This window comes from Erinaceus europaeus, chromosome 1 (genome assembly GCF_950295315.1).
Source record: "Erinaceus europaeus chromosome 1, mEriEur2.1, whole genome shotgun sequence".
NCBI lineage: Eukaryota > Metazoa > Chordata > Mammalia > Eulipotyphla > Erinaceidae > Erinaceus > Erinaceus europaeus.
The window spans coordinates 25830010-25850382 of record NC_080162.1 but is presented as its reverse complement, the minus strand read 5'-3'; the positions used below and the strand labels follow the sequence as shown (position 1 = coordinate 25850382).

Sequence of the window (20373 nt, the reverse complement as noted above, 5' to 3'; positions counted from 1 at the left end):
TTTATTTCTCCCCCTGTTTATTGCAGATGTGACATCCCAACGAAGTTCCAAGTGGAGTAATTGAAAACCAGGGTACTGTCTAGCCCAGTCAATCACCAAGAGTGACTCAATAAGTCCTCTTTTTTCCTTTTTAATTACTTTTTTATTTTACTAGTGATTTAATAGTGACTGACAAGATTGTGGAACAAGAAGGGTATAATTCCATACAATTGCCACCACTAGACTTCCATATATCCTTCCTTGCATTGGAAGGGTCCCTAGTCTTTATCCCTCTGGGAGTATGGACCAGAGATTTTTATGGAGTGGAAGGTCTGGCTTCTGTAATTGCTTCTCTGCTGGATATGGGCGTTGACAGGTTGATTCATACCCCCCAAACCATTTCTATCTTTCCCAACTGGGGTAGGGCTTCAGTGAGGTGGGGTTCTAGGACACACTGGTGAGGTCATCTGTCCAGGGAAGTCAGGTTGGCGTCATGGCAGCATCTGCAATTTGGTGGCTCTTAGGGTTTGTGCTCCCATGTGAGTAAAAGGAAAGTGATGGGTTCATGAACCCTGTGTTGGCTTCATGGCCAAAAAGTCTGTGGAGCCAAGGTCAGCTCATCGCTGATTGTCCTGGTGTAACTGAGTGGTTCTGTCAGATGAGTGGCCTTTGCCTCTCCCTGGGCAGGGTGCATCAGAAGCTGGCCCTTATGATATGGTGCAAAGAAAATTTAGATTCTGTGTCCGCAAAAGGCCCTGACATTCATGAAGTTACGTAATAGAAACAGGACATTTATAGAACAATTATAGAAGAAGTCTCCCATTCACCCATCTTAGTGGCAGGAAAAATTGCCAGTTTTCATTTGCTAACTCTGGATTTAAAAGAAAGCAAGACAAACCACTGCTAGTGGAAGTGACCAGAATGGATCTCATTACCTTCACTGTGGTGTTCATGAGGAGTCAGCACCCTCAGATCCTACTCCTACATGAACCTTGATTCTTCCTTTTACCTCTGCACTCACTACCTACCTGGATAGAAAGTTCACACCACAGATACTCTTGGAATCTGCCCCCTTCTCATCTCTGCTGCCCCACTGCCGTCCTACAATATCTAAATATATATTCTAAATATTGGGATGGTTTCTCCAGCCCATTATCCATCCGCTGCTAGACTGATCTTTCTAAACCCATATCTGGCCATCATTATCCCTGCAAATAATTGTTTAATACCTCTCTATTTCTCATAGGAAGAACACCGAACTTCCTACTGTGACTCTCAGTGAAAGAGCAGATTTTGTAATATTGGTTGGTCAGTCCGACCTGGACACCCACCCAGCAGAAGAGATGCAGGAGAGTGAATATTAAGTATTATCTAAAGATCAGCTAGAATAGAAGGACCAGGGCAAAAGCCTGCTCTCTAACTATTCCCTGCAGTGGCCTCGCCCTCTCCCAGCCTTAGCCTATCACCCGCCTCACGCACTGTCCTCCCTGAATGTCTTTGCTTTGCCATCAGGTCTTCTGGTGCCCTCTCCCTGCCCAACAGAGAGCTGGGCACAAAATAGTTGTCTTAAACACATGTGTTGGGTTTGATGGAAAGCTGAGAAATTCAGCAGCCCCAGGGATCCATCAGGAAGGGCTGCTGCAGCAGAAGCCAGTAAGGCTTCCCACTTGTCAGCTAGGAGTGTGAGCGGGACCTGACAAATGCAGCATCAAGAATGTGGTAGCCTGTGAAGAGGGGTGCTGACAGCTCCTAAGCTGAGGGCTGAATAAATGCTGTTCTATAGTCATTGAATATTTTACTATAACTCTGATGCAAGAATTATAGCATGGATTTCAACTGTTCCCAGGGGGGTTGGGAGCAGAGTATGCCAGTAAGGAGAATCCCTGTGAGAATCCCCAGATATGTTTGTTGTATAGTTTCTGTGTATCTACAGCCTTCCTGTTTCTCTTCCACAAACACTGCCTGCCTGCCAATTCCTTGCCAGGGCTCATGCTGAGAAATGGAGGTACAAAGATGAAGACTACAGGGCTCAGTTTTCAAAGCTCTCACACTGTGGTGGGTATGTTAAGAGTAGCAAACAAACATGTGCTGAGTGACCAGAAGAGACCTGGTCAATCTGGAATAAGAACCCACAGATGGAAGACCCTATCAAGTGTGGGATCGTCAAGTTGGTCAGGGGAAAAGGGGCAGTAGGGGTAAGTTCCTAAGAGTGATCGGAAGTATCCTGAGTGGGTTGAAGGAAGGCACTGAGAGGCATTTTGGACATCAAAAGAAACATTTCTCATGATCTAGAGGCTGGAAGAAACTTTGAAGTATTGAGTAACCTCAAGGGAATTCAAGGCCAAAGCCCAGGGATAGACAAGAAGTCGGTATGTATTCAGGTCAAGGACCTGGGCCTAACCTTGAGATTTCAAGATGCAGTGTTCACACAGGCTCTGAAGGAAATTGTACACCCAAACCTTGAACCTATGTGTCTGTATATTCTTGTCTTTTATCCAAATAGTAGTTAATATCCTCTCTCTCCTGCATGTGTGACTGACTGGCTATTCCGTTAAAGAGATGTAGGATTGTTGGATTGAAGTGGCCTGTACCTTCTCTAACAAATAGAATTAAGTAGAAGTGAAACTGTGCCAGGTCCAAGCTTAACTTTTAAGAGAACTGGAAGTTCCCACTTCCCTTCTTGTTATAATTACTCAGAGGGAAGTTAAATACCATGTAAAAAGTCCAACTTTCCATCTCCCCAGACAATAACCTGGGTCCACCTGCATATTAGATGTCAGGCTCGGGCAAAAACTAGTAAAGCCGTGGGCCCTCTAGAATATATCTAAAATAGACCTACTAGCTTTTTCCAAAACAGAGACTCCAAATCTTCGGCTGCAATATTTTTGTCTTTAGGTTCATGATTGTTCAACAATTGTTCTGCATTATATCTTAACTCTTTTTCAGCCAGCAGGTTCCAGATGATACCATGATGCCAATCTGACATCCTTGGTCAGAAGACCCCAGTATGTGTCCTGGAACCCCACCTCCCTAGATCCCTGCCACACTAGGAAAAGAAGACAGGCTGGGAGTATGGATCAACCTTCCAATGCCCATATTCAGCAAAGAAGTAATTATAGATGCCAGACCTTCCACCTAATGCACTCCATAATGATCCTGGATCCATACTCCCAGAGGAATAAAGAGTAGGGAAGCTGTCAAGGGGGGGTGGATAGGGAGCTTTTGGGGGTGGCCACTGTGTGGAAATGTACCCTTCTTATCCTATAGTATTGTCAACATTTCCATTTTATAAATATAAAAGTTTTTTTTTTAAGTCTGACTATCCTAAACTTCTGTCCTTTAAGAAAGCCCAAACCAGTCATGTAAAGTGGTCTCATGGAGAGAGGATATCCCAAGGTCATTGTGGGATGCAGAGGTGGAAGGTCTGGCTTCTGTAATTGCTTCCCCGATGAACATGGGCATTGACAGGTCGATCCATACTCCCAGCCTGTCTCTCTCTTTCCCTAGTGGGGTGGGGTTCTGGGGAATTGGAGCTCCAGGACATATTGGTGGGGTTGTTTGTCCAGGAAAGTCTGGTCAGCATCATGCTAGCATTTGGAATCTGGTGGTTGACAACAGAGTTAACATACAAAGCTAAACCACAGAATGTGAGCTCAGATCTAGAGGGATGCATATGTTCCTTTGAATAATTAGTATACTAGTGTCCATTGGATAAATGCCTAGGACTGATATTCTTAATCATAAGGTACTTCCATTTTTATTTAAAGATAGCAGTTGCTATCAGATTTTTAAAATGAGAATAAGGATACGAATCTAGAGTTATTGTAAGTGATAATGAAAAAAATGCATGTAGTACAGTGACTGGCACAGAGTAAATATTCAGTAAATGGTGCTCAGTGTGATTGCCCAACAAATCAATAACTGAGATTCCCTCCAAATATATATATATATTGTCTATCTATGGATCTTCTCTTCATTTAGTCCATGTTTCAGTCAGGACTTGAATCTGCAAATCTTTGCCTAATATTTTTACTCAGGATTTTGCATTTACATTATCTTTTTTAATTGAGACAGTGTTGGTATACAGGGCTATATGCTTTAGAGCCATACACATATTATTTTAAAAGATAGAACTACAACTTTTTTCCCTGCCCTGTCTTTTTTGGATTTTGTTTTCATCATTAAACTGAGTTCTTAGAGTCATCCGAAGTCCTCGTCCACCTCTTTACGGTGTTCAGGAGCAGTTTAAATAGCACGGCAGGCAGTTATCTGCTTCTTGCAGTTGTGATAGATTTTACCTGTGAAGCTGTCTGGGTCTTGTACTTTAATGGATGCGGGTTTTTGACAACATCCTTGATTTCTTCTCTGGTAATTGGACTGTTTAGATTTTGTATCTTTTCTGAGGCTAGTTTTCATCATTTGTTTCCTAGAAAATCATCTATTTTGTCCTTGTGTTCAAATGTATTTTCAAAGCATTGAACTGAGTTACCTAATATGATTCTTTTAATTTTCTCTCTTTGTGGCTATTTCTTCATTCTAACCTTTAATTGTGAGTATTTGTGGTATTTTTTTTCCTGAATAAGTTTGCTAGTGGTTTATCTATTTCCCTTCTAAACTTTCTGTCATAGCTTCTACAAATGTATTCCCATCAAATTTCCTTCTTTCCCACTTTACCTTCTAGTCTCATTAACCTTTCTCCCCTTCTAAAGACTGACTCCCTCTCATCGGCCCTGGATCACTCTACTTAAGTCATAAAGCATTTGCTCCCTTTTCCATCACTTTAGTGCCATCCCCTCCTTTCTTTTTCTTCTTCTTTTCAACTGTTTCTTCTCTTTTGCTTCTTTCTTAACAGCCCTTCCAATTTCTTCCACCTAGTGTCAGATCCACCTCTGGCAGATGACTGATACCTTTATTTTCTAAGCCTTCCTGGGAGTACTTTTTTACCCCAGAGGCTATACCATAGAATTACTCCTCAATGATTGTATTTTGTATCTTCAGGACACTGCTTCAATTGCTCTCTTTGAGGACATCTTCAGAGCCAAAACAACAATGCTTACAGGCACTTACCTTTCCTGATTCTCTATAATTTCAGTTAATGTTGATCAGTCTTTCATTCCTAAAGCTCAGCCTGCCCTTTGTTTCCCTGACACCCCACTCATGTTTCTCTGACCATTTCTCTTTTTTTTTTAGTCATCCATATAACATATTCTAAATAATGCCATGTAAGTTGCAGCAATCAGACCTGAGGTATTAGTACTCTTTTTTTGTTTGTTTGTTTTGCTTTTTAATTTCTTTATTGGGGAATTAATGTTTTACATTCAACGGTAAACACAATAGTTTGTACATGCATAACATTTCCCAGTTTTCCATATAACGATACAACCCCCACTAGGTCCTCTGTCATCTTTCTTGGATCTGTATTCTCTCCACCCTCCCACCCCAGAGTCTTTTATTCTGGTGCAATATGCCAATTCCAGTTCAGGCTCTACTTGTGTTTTCTCTTCTGATCTTATTTTTCAACTTCTGCCTGAGAGTGAGATCATCCCATATTCATCCTTCTGTTTCTGACTTATTTCACTTAACATGAATTTTTCAAGGTCCATCCAAGATAGGCTGAAAACGGTGAAGTCACCATTTTTTATAGCTCAGTAGTATTCCATATATATATATATACCACAACTTGCTCAGCCACTCATCTGTTGTTGGACACCTGGGTTGCTTCCAGGTTTTGGCTATTACAAATTGTGTTGCCAAGAACATGTGTTTACGCAGATCTTTTTGGATGGATGTGTTGGGTTCCTTAGGGTCTAGCCCCAGGAGAGGAATTGCAGGATCATAGGGTAGGTCCATTTCTAGCCTTCTGAGAGTTCTCCAGACTGTTCTCCACAGAGGTTGGACCAATTTACATTCCCACCAGCAGTGTTGGAGGGTTCCTTTGACCCCACAACCTCTCCAGCATTTGCTGCTGTTACCTTTTCTGATGTATGACATTCTCACAGGAGTGAAGTGGTATCTCACTGTTGTTTTCTGACCATTTCTTTACAGTGTCCTTTGCAGACACTGTTCCTTCTGTTTATGCAATAGGTGTCCATGACATGCAAAGTTTTTAGTGAATATATACATTAAATAACCACTCACATGCCAGGACTCCCCACATTCTGTAGTTCTACTCAGAACTCTAATGTTGTTCTCTCCAGATATGTCCTCTTGTGTACCCCACAAGGTAGTTTTGGGCTTTATCATTCTTCTTTTGACATTTGAAACTCCTCCTAGGTCCCTTTCCTCCAAGGGCCACCTAAGAATAAATCCTCTCCAGGTAATATTCTTAGCCATGGTTTTGCCATTTTATTCCCTGGCCCCACCTTCAATAACTCCTTGTGATTTTAGAGTTCAAGGTCAGCCATTTTAGCATGACTTTTATTCCCTAGATGTTGCCAGCCTCTTCATATGTTATTTTTTCAGTGCCTGTGTGTACCTTTGTTCTAGTCACTTAATTTATTGAATTTCTTTGAACATGCTATGAGGCTCCATGTCTTTGTTGTATGGTTCCTGCTTCTTGGACACGCTCTATCACCTTTCTTCTTGACTTTTCAAAAATTATTTGAAAATTTACTCCCTTTGGAAAGTCATCTTTGACATCCACCCAGATCTTACTGGGATGATTGTTTTGGTGACACTTCTTATCCCAAATGTAACTTTGTTACATTCCTTCCACTGTTGTATTCTGAAGCCCATTTCTCTTTTGCCTTCCACAAGGACTTCTTCCCTGAGGATTGGGTGGACTCAAACTACAGAAAGATGAGGAAGAAGAGATAAGAGCTTAATAGCATGACCCAAGTTATCTCTAGCATGTTCCTCATTTCAAAGGTGGAACCTGGGCAAATAATTCACTAAACCACTACATATTGTTTCTAGGATTAAATGAGGTAATATGGTAGCGCCTTACAAATAGGAGCTAGTAACGGATTTGTTTCCTTTTCCACCACTAAATCCTTTTACCTATTGGGGCAACAGAGGATCTCTTCAAAGATGTTCTTGGGCTAAGCCTTTAGGGGGATAAAGAATCCTGGAGCAAAAAAAAAAAAAATCAATTCAAGTGTTGTATGATATACTCTATGGTAGTTTACCCTAGGCTCCCATCACCCTTGAAAGACCTATACACAAATGCTCATAGAAGTTTTATTTGTATTAGCTAAAAATGCAAATGTCAATCAGTAAGTAGATAGAAAAACAAATTGTGGTACATTAATACAAAAAAATACTTAACAACATAAAGATATGATTGGCTTACATAGAACCAGGATGAGGTAGTTGGGGAGGTGGCTTAACATGTAAAGCACATACATTGCACATCTGACATCCTAAGTTTGATCCCTGGCACAGGGCATAGGGTCAGAAAAATACTCTGGGCTCTCTAAATGTATGTATAAATGAATCATTACAGACATAGCTCATTCTCTAAAGAATCATACTAAGTGAAAGAAACCAGACTATTCTGTTCATGGTGTCTGACCCATTTATGTAAGCTGTAGAAACGTAAAGTGATCTATAATGAGTGGGAGAAAGTACATCTTTGGTTTCCTAGAGACATGGAAGAGGGGGGAAAAGGGAGAAATTTAAAATGGTACAAGGAAACTTTTGGAAGTGACGGATATATTTGCTATCTTGATTGGCAAGATGGTCTCATGGTTTAAACATATGTCAAAGCTTATTTATTGCATCACACACTTTAAATATGGGGTACAGTTTATTGCACGTCAATTAAGCCTCAGTAAAGCAGTTAAAGAAGAAGAGTTCAATGATAAGACAAATTTGGTATCCTGCCTATCCAATATTTGCTCTCCTTTTTTTTTTAGCTTAATGGAACCCCAATTTTGTTTAGAGTGGCAGTGCAAATGGATCATAGTTGGTCCAAACAACACATGATAATGCCATTACCTACTCTTTCTGTCTCTTTTACAGCTTTGAGTGACCATATGACCTAAGTCTAAAGAGATCTAAGTTGACATTGGTTGTTGATGGTTCTGTGAAAGCCATAATTGGTCAGTGAAAAGGAAGGGAAAATATGAAATTTCCCCCCTTTTGCCTTCTTCCTGCTTAGAACTAGTACATGATATTGTGCTATTGCGGCGGCCTTGAAATAAGAAAGAAAACTGTGAGGAGGCTGGGCCTCTTCATAGGGCCTTTGAGTAGCCCTCTTCCTCTGTTTTTCTGCTTGGTGTTTGCATGTGTGTATTAGAGTACAAAATGACGATGATGATGACGATGATGATGACGATGACGATGACGATGATGACGATGACGATGACGATGATGATGATGACGATGACGATGATGACGATGATGATGACGATGACGATGATGACGATGACGATGACGATGATGATGACGATGATGACGATGACGATGACGATGATGATGATGACGATGACGATGATGATGACGATGATGATGATGACGATGACGACGATGATGATGACGACGACGACGACGACGACGATGATGACGATGATGATGATGATGATGACGATGATAAGCCCCTTTATTTATCTAAACCACTAAGGCTGGATTTTTCTGTTACTTGCAGTCAAACATATTTCTACAATTATAACTGGGTTAGTAATTCAATTACCTACTACAGATAACAAATTATAGTAAAACTTAGAGCATAAAACTATAACAATTTTATTATGCCCGTAATCCTTTGGGTCAGGAATCCTGCCAGAGAACAACAGGGCTACTTTGAATCTCTTCCATGTGTAGGGCTTCAGCTGGAGATGGCTGTTGCAAATTGAATAGAGCTTCATATCTAAGGATGACATGAGCTTTGTTTAGGCAGCCTATCCAAGATGGTGCTTTCACTTCTTACAGTGATTGAGCTGGGGCAGGTAGGCCTCTGTCTAGCTTTATCCTCTCTCCATGAGACCACTTTACATGACTGGTTTGGGCTTTCTTAAAGGACAGAAGTTTAGGATAGTCAGACTTTAAAAAAAAAAATTCTTTATTTATAAAATGGAAATGTTGACAATGCTATAGGATAAGAGGGCTACATTTCCATGCAACGCCCACCTCCCAAAGCTTCCTATCCAATCCCCCCCTCCTTGATAGCTACCCTACTCTTTATTGCTCTGGGAGTATGAATCCAGGATCATTATGGAGTGCATTAGGTGGAAGGTCTGGTGTCTGTAATTACTTCTCTGTTGAATATGGGCATTGGAAGGTCGATCCATACTCCCAGCCTGTCTTTCTTTTCCTATCTTTATTATCCTATGGTTTTGTCAATGTTTCCTTTTTATAAATAAAAAAAATTAAAAAAAGAAAGAAACTAAACAAAATAAAATGTAAGATAATATTTTTAAATGTGGTATAGAGGAGATTTTCTAAGACAGACACAGAACTCCAAAGCCATTAAAGTATTGACATTGATCATCACAAAAATGAAACAATTCATCTTGACAAACATAGGGAGTTGGGACAATATTAAATTACAATAATTGCCATCCAGGTGACAATGGACTAATATATGTAAAGAGATCTTCAAAGTCAACAAGAAAAACAAAGACTCATGGTAAAGAAGCTGTAAAGATTTTAATGAACACTCTGCATTTATAATAACTTTTAGTCCGACATACTTCTAGATCGGGGAAGTAAAGTGACAGCATAATAATATCACCCACTGATTACAAGTGAAAAGCCTGGTAGTGTGTGTTGCTGAAGAGTTCATGAAGAAATAGGTGTGACCTTCTGTTCTGGAGTAATTGTCATGGGAAGAAAATTTCCAGCAAACATTTTAAAATTCACATACCTCTTGAACCTGTGGTTCATTTGCTGGAATTTATTCTGCAGACACACTTGTGCATGAACATAAATATGTATGTTCATAAAGTTTGTGGTAACATTACTTATAAAAGTAAAAGCTAGAAAAAAACCTAAATTCCCATCCCATGAAGTTACATAGCTAGAGCAAATGATATGCAGTAATGAGAAGGAGTGATGCTGAAGCCTTGTCTTTAGCATAAAATAGTTTCATAAAATCAAGGGGTACAGAATTGGATAAACCAGACAATGTTCAGTAGAACTTTCTGTGATGAGGAAGGTGTTTTAAATGTATCCAGTATGGTAGCCTCCAGCCACATGCAGCTAGTGATGGCTGATGTGTGGCTGGATTCTAATTTTACTTTTAGTTAATGTCAATCTAAATTTAAATAGTCATGTGTGTTGATGGTATCGTAGAATGAATGCTAAAAATGCCTAGACTTGAAGTACATGTGTATTTCTGAGAAAAAACCATATTTTATTTATTTACTTATTTATTTTGGATAGAGATAGAAAGAAATTGAGAGGGAAGAGTGAGAGGAGGATAAAGACATGGAGAGAAAAAGAGAAACACCTGCATCCCTGCTTCACCACTCATGCAGCCTCTTCCTCCCCATGCAGGTGGGGGGACTGGAGGCTTGAACCTGGATCCTCACATGATATACTATGTGTGATCAACCAGATGTGCCACTTCCCAGTCATTTAAAAATGTTTATTTCTGGAAGAAAGAAAGAAAGGAAGGAAGGAAGGAAGAAAAAGAAATCCGTAGGATCTGATACAAACAGTTGCCCCTCTTGTCTTGCTTTATTATCTCATAAAGACTCCATGGAATATTATTCCCATCCTTCTCTCCAGGCCCCTTGGTACTTTTACCCCCTTACTATTAGTTGTGATCTTGTTGATCTTTAATGAGAATGCTGTGGGTACTGAGCTCTGGACTAAGTGTTGTGCTTAGGAGGTGAAAAGCATTAATCTCATTTTGCTAATGCTGCTAAGAGAGGAAAAGGAACTTTCTCAAAGGTACACAATAATAAGTGAATGCCAAACCCACACTATTAGCTGAGGAATCCTGAGCTATGGGGAGTATCTTGTTGCAGTTGGAGGTCAGCGCTCATGAAGGATGGATGCCACACTTAGCTGATGAGTCTTGTCAGCGGCCCAAGCATAGAAACTAAGTCAAACAACTGGATGATTTCCAAGAAGCCTACAAATAGAAGCATTTAAAGAGGAAAAGATGGATTGTATTTGGAGATAAGAAAAAAGCAGGTTCTACAGCCTGACAGCCAATCTGATGTGTGGACTGAGTGAGGCAAGCTTAAGACGACTCTCAACTCTGGCTTATATGGCTATATCCATCTTAAAGATGTGAGGGAAAGAAAGTTTAAAGGAAACAAGAGTTCAAGAAGCAAAGAACATTGATCCAGGTGGAAATTTCTAGAAGAGGCCAGATCAGATATTTTAGCCTGCAGCTCAAAAGGAAGGACTGAGATAAAGAGATTCATGGGAGATAATGAGCAATGGATAATCACTGAGGTCAAGATTCACCCAAGAGAGAAGGTGTGATCCAGACAGTACCCTGGAGGGGACTCCTGCTGATGGAAACATCTGGGGGAGAGGAGCCTTACAGGATACTGAGAAGGAGCTTGCAAGAAAGGAGGCAGGGGGGAGAACCAAACCGGGAGAAGGGCCAGAGAGCAGGCAGTTTCAAGAAACAGGAAGCAGTCCACAAGGTCAGAGGCCATGGAGAGGTCAGGTAAGATGGAGTAGTGAAAAGCCCATTGCACTTGGCAATTAGGAGGTCATTCAATGACCTCTGTAAGAGCAACTCCAGGCATGCACTGAGAAAGAACACATGATTTCAGCAGGTTGAAGGGTTAATGGGAGATGAGAGAGTGCGGATCAGGAGGGGAGGCTCTTGTTATGTCTAGACACTGGGCTGTGAAAGGAAAGAGACAAAAGGAGCAGTATCCAGAGGGCAAGCCAGTGAAGAGCTGTTATTTTTTATGTTTGTTCTGGTGCTTTAAGATGAGAGAGACAGAGCAGAAATACAGAATGTGTTGAGGGATCCCTAAAGAGGCCGGACATCATTAATGAAGAGAAGTTGCAGAAAAAGCAGAGGGAGGGAGGCCTGCCATGTGGGAGGAGGTGAAGACCCAATGGGGGAGGCCTCAGAGAAGGGGATGAAGTGTCTCCAATGCAGAAAGCACAGGGCAGGGCAAGAGGCTGGGAACTAAGATTATACTTTCACGTAGCAGGCCCAATTTTCTCAGTGCCATCAGAGGTAGGATCACAGGGATAGGAGGGAGTGCAAAGGGTATAATTCAGTAGCCCAGGTTTCAGGTTGAGTTGACAAGATGGCTGGGCTAACTGAGAGCCCTAATAAGACTGGGGCTCCAAGAACTAGGTTGCAGGTGTTCAGGAGACACTGACCTTCCCCATCAGTTCACAGCAGCCTATGGAAGAGGAACCAACACCAAGGGAAGGAGCAGGGGAGAATTTGGCTGTTGTGTGTGTGTTTGAAATCTACTAATTACTATGCAACTTTCAGCAAGTTCTACCTCTCTGACCTCCATCAGGAAAAAAAAAAAAAAAACAATTAGCACAGGAGCCTGTGTATCCTTTGTATCCCTGTCAGTCTGAGCTCGCAGTTCCTGATCATAGTAGGAGCATTCTAGGCTACACTCATTTCAGGACCAGTCTTCTTCTAGTGGCAGAGTATATTGACCCGGCCTCCCTCCAGAGTAGGGTAATTTCTACCACTGTTTTTCTATATTAATGGCAAGGTCCCGTAGAGGTCCAAAGAGGGTTTATGATGTTTTTCCTGATGGAGATGACCAGTGATGGTTTAAAGAGGGATCTGTTTGAGGTCTATGAATAGACATGGGCCAGAGGTCAGATCAATGGAGTTTACAGCTAATGGTATTTACATACTTTCCCCATATTTGGGAGCTTCTCTTTGCCATTATCCAGCTTCCTAGTCCTATCCCCAACTCTGACAACAACTTAGACAATACTCCTAGCGTACCTGCATGTTAGCTATCAGGCTCAGTAAAAAATTTAGTGAAGTCATGGGCCCCTTGGAAGAGACCTAAAATAGACATCCTAGCTCCTTCTGTCATGAAGACTCCTAATCTCATCTGCCATACTTTTACCTTTAGGTTGCGGGTTATTAAACAAATTATTAGGCCATATATTTTAATGCTTTTCAGAAGATGTTATCATGACACCAACCTGACTTTCCAGGGCGGACGACCTCACCATATGTCCTAGAACCTCACCTCTCCAGAGCCCTACCCCACTAGGGAAAGGTAGAAACAAGCTGCATGTATGGATCGACCTGTCTATGCCCATGCCCAGTAGACAAGCAATTACAGAAGCCAGACCCCCCTCATAAGATCTTTGGTCCAGACTCCCAGAGGGATAAAGAATAGGGAAACTTTCAATAGAGGGGGGTGGGATATGGAACTCTGGTGGTGGCAATTGTATGGAGTTGTACCCCTCTTATCCCACAATCTTGTCAAACATTATTAAATCACTAATAAAAAGTATTTTAATGGGATTAAAGTTGTCCACTTCTTAAATTCTAAACTAGCCTAGAGTTTAGCACCCAATATATTCTCATTAAAGATCATCCATATCATATCATAATTATAGTCTGGAAGTTAAGATAGAATCCTGAAAAGAAGGTTGGATGGAAGAAGGTTCATCCATGGAGCTGGATGAAATAACAAGAAACTGTAGTCTGAGGGTAAATCTAGCAACCAGATTGCTTTTCTTATGCAAATGAGACATAACCTTCCCATTCCTTAGGCCTTGTCTCTGAATTTGTGTTCCAAAGGCATAGAGTAGAGTAACAGTGGCAGTAACTTGGTAAGTAGCCCACAAAAATGTAAACTATTCACGATCTAACCTCTTAAAGAAAGTTTGCAGTCCTAGACTAGAAGGCAGGAGGGCTGTGAAAACAACCAGCAGACAGGGTAAAAAGACCTGAGGAGCTAAATTATTTAGTTCAGAGGGAATTGCAGTGGTTTCTTTAGACTTGAGGGCTGCCAGATGTAAGGTGTGAGGCAATGGGGAATGGTTCCTTTGGCCAGGACTGGATGAAGGCTGGTAGAGTTCAAAGTGATGCAGGATTTGTCCTTTTCTCACCAACAGTAGATGAGTCAACAGTCTGCTGGGTGAATGGGTAGATAAATCCGTGTGGATGGAGAGAAGATCATGAACTCTGATGAATGAAGCAAGGGTATCACCATGACCAGGAAGTAACCTCCAAACACCTCCCCCAAGTCATTCTCCTTTGGTTTTGTTCAGCGACCTGTCTCCTGCCCTTAGGGATGAATCACAAATACAAGCCAATAAAGCAATTTTATTTTCTTTTGTTTAATTTCTTAGTCAGCCCTGTAGCCAGACATGATCAGGTGATGAGTTCAGGCCAATAAGGCATTTCAGTAAGTTGGTTCTGAGCTTCTGGAAAAGTTTTTGCTTTTCTGTTGAAAGCAGGGTGGTTTGCTAGTGCTGTTCTACTCCCTTTTTGCCTTGAACATAGATTAGGGATATGGTGGCCATATTTCAGCCATGAAGCAACAAGCAGGAAGGTATAAGTGCAGCATACAGAAGATGTTAGAGCAGAAAGAAAGAGCCTGGGCTTTGACACCATCACTGAACCCCTTCCCACTCTCTGTTTCTCAAATGAAATAAGGGAATGAAAGGAGGAAGAGAGAGACCTGCAAATGTGGTTGCCAGGAGCTGGAAGAGTGGCCTGGATCAGCAGTAGGGAGGGGGACCAGGCAGAGATAAGAGGGCTGTTTCAGTAAAACTGAATATAAGAACTTACGGCTCTGTTAACTGGTGCACCCAGTTAAGCAAACATAGTACTAGCCACAAGGACCCACACAAGGATCCAAGTTCCAGTTCCCAGCTGCCCACCTGCAGAGAGGATGCTTCACAAGAGGCAATGCAGGTCAGCAGGTGTCTATCTTTCTCTCTATTCCTCCCTCTCCTCTCAATTTCTCTCTGTTCTATCGAGAGAGAGAGAGAGAGAGAGAGAGAGAATTCACTTCTAGGAGCAGTGGATTTGTAGTGCAGGCCACCAAGTCCCAGGGATAACACTGGAGGCAAAAAAATAAATAAATAAAACCTTACAGACCCTATGGAAAATAGTGTGGAGATATCTTTAAAATAAAAATAGTTTACCTGAATAGTATGCTTGCTTTACTATGCATGAAACCCACACTCAGGCCCACCTCCGCTACATTTGAGGAAGCCTCACCATGGTGCTTTCTCTCTCTCTTTCTCTATCTGTCTATCTATCTATCTATCTATCTATCTATCTATCTATCTATCTATCTATCTTTCTATCTATCTATCTATCTATCTATCTGTCTATCTATCTCTTTCAACAATACCACTGCTAGATTTTTATCCTAAGAACATAAAAACACTATTTTCAAAGGATACACATGTCCCTATATTCACAACATCACTATTCACAGTAACCAAAATATGAAATCAAACTATTGATAAATACCCATCAGCAAGTGACTGGGTAATGAAACTGTGGAATACATACTCAATGGAGTACTACTCAACCATTAAAAAAGATGAAATTGGTGTATTGCACTGAAGTTAAAGACTCTGGGTGGGCATGGGTGGGGGAACAGTTCAGGTCCTGAAACATGATGGCAGAGGACCTTGTGGAGGTTGTATTCTTATGTGAAAAACTGGGAAATGTTATGCATGTACAAACTATTGTATTTACTATCGACTGTAAAACATTAATCCCCTAATAAAAAAAGGTAATACTATAAAGAAGTTGCAACTTCAACAACTAAAATAAAAAAGATGAAATTGTGCCCTAAAACAGCTGGAACTCAAGATGACTATGCTAAGTGAAATAAGTAGGGAAGTGAAAGAAAACTGTTGAATGGTGTTACTCATATGCAGAATATAACTAAAACAAATTCATAACAATAATATAATTATAACAAAACATTGTTAAAAACAATAGTAGCTATAGGAGGAAAGGAGCGGGTATAGACAGAGGCATGTCTGAGATAATGTCATGAAACTTTGGTGGTGGTCATGATGAGTCATTTGCATATGTTGACATATATACTGCCTGTACCGATATTCACATATAGGTGTGAAATTAGACCTCTAAATTTTTATTATGTCATAAACCCCTGTTAAGTCATGTGTACAATTTGCAAAGAAGACTAAAACAAAAGTAAGCCAATGGGACTACATCAGATTGAAAAGCTTCTGCACAGCAAAAGAAACCACCACCGAAATAAAGAGATTCCTTATAGAATGGGAGATCTTTACATACCATACATCAGACAAAAGACTAATAACCAAAAGATAAAAAGATCTCACCAAACTCAGCAACAACAAGAACACCAAAAACAAATTACCCCATCCAAAAACGGGGAGAGGATATGACAAAATATTCACCAAAGAAGAGATGAAAAGGCCAATAGACATATGAAAAAAATGCTCCAAGTCATTGATTATCAAAGAAAGGCATATAATGACAGCAGTGAGATACTTCACACCTATGAAAATGTCATACATCAGAAATGAGAGCAACAACAAATGCTGGAGAGGTTGTGGGGGCAAAGAAACCTTTTTACTCTTTGTGGGGTGGAGTTGTGAATTGGTCCAACCCCTGTGAAGACAGTCTAGAGAACTCTCATAAGGCTAGAAATGAACCTACATTATGACTTTGCAATTCCTCCCTTAGGAATATACCCTAAGGAGTCAAACACACCCATTCAAAAGATATGTGTGTACCTATGGTCATAGCAGCACAATTTGTAATAGCCAAACCTGGAAGAAACCTAGCTATCCAGCAAAAGAAGAATGACTGAGAAAATTGTGGTATATATACACAGTGGAGTATCAGTCAGGTATTAAAAATAATGAATTCACCTTCTTCACCTCATCAGGAAGATCATCGTAAGCACTCTTATGGGCCTCTCCAGGACCTTGATCTCACGGAGCAGCTTTGGTAGAGATTGTCCCACTCTCCTGCTCTGCCACTAAAGGAAGTCTGGTCCTGAAATTAGTTCAGCCTAGAATGTTGCCAGCTGTGACCATGGGCTATGAACTCAAACTGACAGAGACTCAGAGGTTATACAGGCTCCTGTGCATACATATAGGTCTTGAGTCACATTAATGTGGTAAACAATTGTATTTGTATACTTTCTTCAAGTTTGGGAGCTGCTCTCTGCCATAATCCAACTATCTAACCCTATTCTCAACTCTTACTACCTCTTCCCAGACAATGATTTTAATCCACCTGTATGTTAGCTGTTAGGCTCAAATGAAAGCTACTAAACTCATGGACATCTAGAAATATATCTAACATAGACTTCCTAGCTTCTCTCCACCCTATGATCCTTATTCTCCTTTGCTTTTTCCTATTTATTGCTCAATTTTGTTCTTTTGTCTTGCTTTGTATCTTGTTGCCTTGCTTTGTATCTTGTTGCTACCACATTGCAGTTGCTACTATGATTTCATCCTCACTTCCCTGGGCACCAGTGTGTTCTGGAACCTAAAGTCTTGAGATCCTTAACCCACGAGGGAAAGATAGAAACAGACTGGGGGTATAGAGCAACCTGCTAGTTCCCATGTCCAGTAGAGAAGCAATTGTAGAAGATAGAACTCCCACCTTCAGCACCTCCAAAAGAATGCTGGTCCATGCCCCCAGAGGAGGAGCAATGTTTGAAGAAGATGACCAGAGGACTGTGAATTGCAATTCCAGCAAGACCTCAAGATCCAGAGAGAGAGAAGTAGAAAAAAAGGAAAGACATTCAGAAGGAGCAATAGGTGTAGATGTGACTTAGAAAGAAAGAGGAGGCAAAGCCATAGGAAAAAGGGGGGGAAATACACATAAATATAGATACTTATAGAAATAATAGTCAACCCATATCTGTGACCTTGAGAAAACTACTTCAGTTTCCCATGGACAAGAGGGTGACACAGAACTATGGTGGTGGGAATGGTATGGAATTACACCCTTGTTGTCTCAAAATTTTTAAAAAATTTCCCTATTGGGGTATTAATGGTTTACAGTCGACAGTGAAATACAGTTATTTGTACTTGCATAGCATTTCCACATAACTATACAACCCCCACTAGGTCCTCTTCTGCCATCATGATTCAGGACCTGAACCTTTCCCCCTCTCCGCCCCAGAGTCTTTTACTTTGGCGCAATACACCAACTCCAGTCCAAGTTCTGCTTAGAGTTTTCTCTTCTGATCTTGTTTTTCTGATCTTCTGCCTATGAGTGAGATCATCCCATATTCACCTTTTTCTTTCTGACTTACCACTCTTAAGATGATATCTTCGAACTCCATCCAAGATGGGGTAAAGAAAGTGAATTCATCATGAACCTGGGACTTTGATGTCTCAGGTTAAGAGTCTCTTTGCATAACCATTATGCCATCTATCCCTGTTTACATTTCTCAGTTTTCCAAATAACACTTCAACTACCCTCTTGGTCCTCCTCTGCCATCATGTTCCAGGACCTGAACCATCTCTCCCTACTCCAGAGTCCTTTACTTTGGTGCAATACACCAGACCCAGTTCAAGTTCTCCTTTGTGTTTATTGTTCAACTTTTTTTTTTAATTGAGTTCATTTCATTGAGGGTGTGTTTAAAACTTAGATGGAAAAGAATTCTGCCAATGTATTTTTAAAGATTTTATTTATTTATTAATAAGAAAGAAGGAGAGAGAAAAAGAGGCAGATATCACTCTGGTACATGTGCTGCCAGGGACTGAACTAGGACCTCATGTTTGAGAAGTCAGTGCTTTATCCATTACACCACCTCCTGGACTACAATTCTGCTAATATTTTTCTCTAAGTATTTGATAGTTTCTGGTCTAACTTCCAAGAGGTTACATACTACTGTTACTGTGTTGCTGTTAATTTATTTCTATAGCCCTTTCAGTAGATGTTTGATGTATTTAGATGGCCTCTCATTGGGTGGATAGATGTTAATAATCTTTAAGCCTCTTAACTGACTGATCCTCTGAGCCTTAAGTAATGTCCATCCCTATCTTTAAAATTTTTATTTGTCTTAAGGTCTATTGTGTCAGATTGAGAATAGCTGTTCCTGCCCTATTCTGTGGTCCATTGGCTTGTATGGTAGTTTTCCATCCTTTCACTCTGAGTCTGTGTTTGTCTTGTTGAGTTAGGTGCAGACAACATATGGTTGGGTTGTTTTCTTTTAATAGGTGAATTCAGGCCATTGACATTTACTGATATTATAGAGTGAAGATATTTTAATGCCATCATTCTACAATTTTAGAGTGTTCTGATATATGGCATGTTTATAATCATGTGATTGTTTATAAGTGACCTTTCAGAAGTTCTTGCAGGGCAGGGTTGGTGATAGTTGATTTCTTCAACTGTTGCTTGTCTAAGAATGTCTTTATGCCTCCATATAGTTTGAATGACAGTCTAGCAGGATACAGTAGTCTTGGTTGATAGTCTTTCTCATTGAGTTCTAGATATATATCTTGCCATTCTCTTGTGGCCGTTAGTGTTTGTGTGGAGAAATCTGCTGCTAATCTTATGGGTTTTCCTTTATAAGTGACTCTTTGTTTTTCTCTTGCAATGTTCAATATCCTCCCTTTATCCTTATTCCTTTACATTCTAAATATGATGTGTCTTTGTGTCTTTAAGTGTGATCTGCTGCTAATCTTACGGGTTTTCCTTTGTAAGTGACTCTTTGTTTTTCTCTTGCAATGTTCAATATCCTTCCTTTATCCTTATTCCTTTACATTCTAAATATGATGTGTCTTTGTGTCTTTAAGTGTGGGTTAATTCTTTTTGGGACCCTCTGAGTTCCTTGAACCTTTATGTCTTTTTATATTGTCAAGACAAGGGAAGTTATCAGCTATTATGGCTATTAAACTATTAAGCTATTAAGAATGCTTTCTTCCCCTCCCTCTCTTTCTTCTTCTGGCAAGCCAATAATTCATATATTATTTCTTTGTCTCTGTTGTCCCATATGTCTCTGTTGTTTTTTTTAACATCTCTTAATATCTTTTTGAGATCTCTCACTTCTTTCTTAGTTTTCTCTAATTCATTCTCAATCTTGCTAGTTCTGTTTTCTGCATCACTTATTCTATTCCCTCTACCCTCTGTTGTTTTCAGTAGCTCAGCTATTTTGTTACCTTGTTCCAATACTGTATTAGCTTGTTCAGATAGTTGTGCTCTTAGCTCAGCTATTTCAGCTTTCATCTCTCTAATTGCCTCAAGATAGTATTTTCTTTCGGAGTCTCATTTGCTGTTTTCCCATTTCTGACGATATTACTTTCAAACACTTTACCTACTCCTGTGACTAATATTAGTGATTGGATCTTGTCCTCATTCTTGTGTGCTTCTACCTTTGGTGGAAGCTTCTATCTGAGCTTTTGTCCTGGTTCATTTCTCCAATGTTTCTTCTTGGTTTAACCATTGTATATGGTGTGTTATGAGGTCCCTTTCTCAGTACTATTCAATCCACTAATCACACTTGCCTGGATTGACTTGTGCCTAGGTAAGGTACTTAAAGAGTTCACAGTTAT

The 20373-nt window shown here is 40.4% G+C and overlaps 1 pseudogene; it reads left to right on the top strand.

Annotated features, from left to right (window-relative positions):
• The first annotated feature begins 544 nt into the window (after positions 1–544).
• The window catches only part of LOC103128557 (NADH dehydrogenase [ubiquinone] flavoprotein 2, mitochondrial-like), a 79811-nt pseudogene continuing 59982 nt past the window's right edge, over positions 545–20373 (top strand).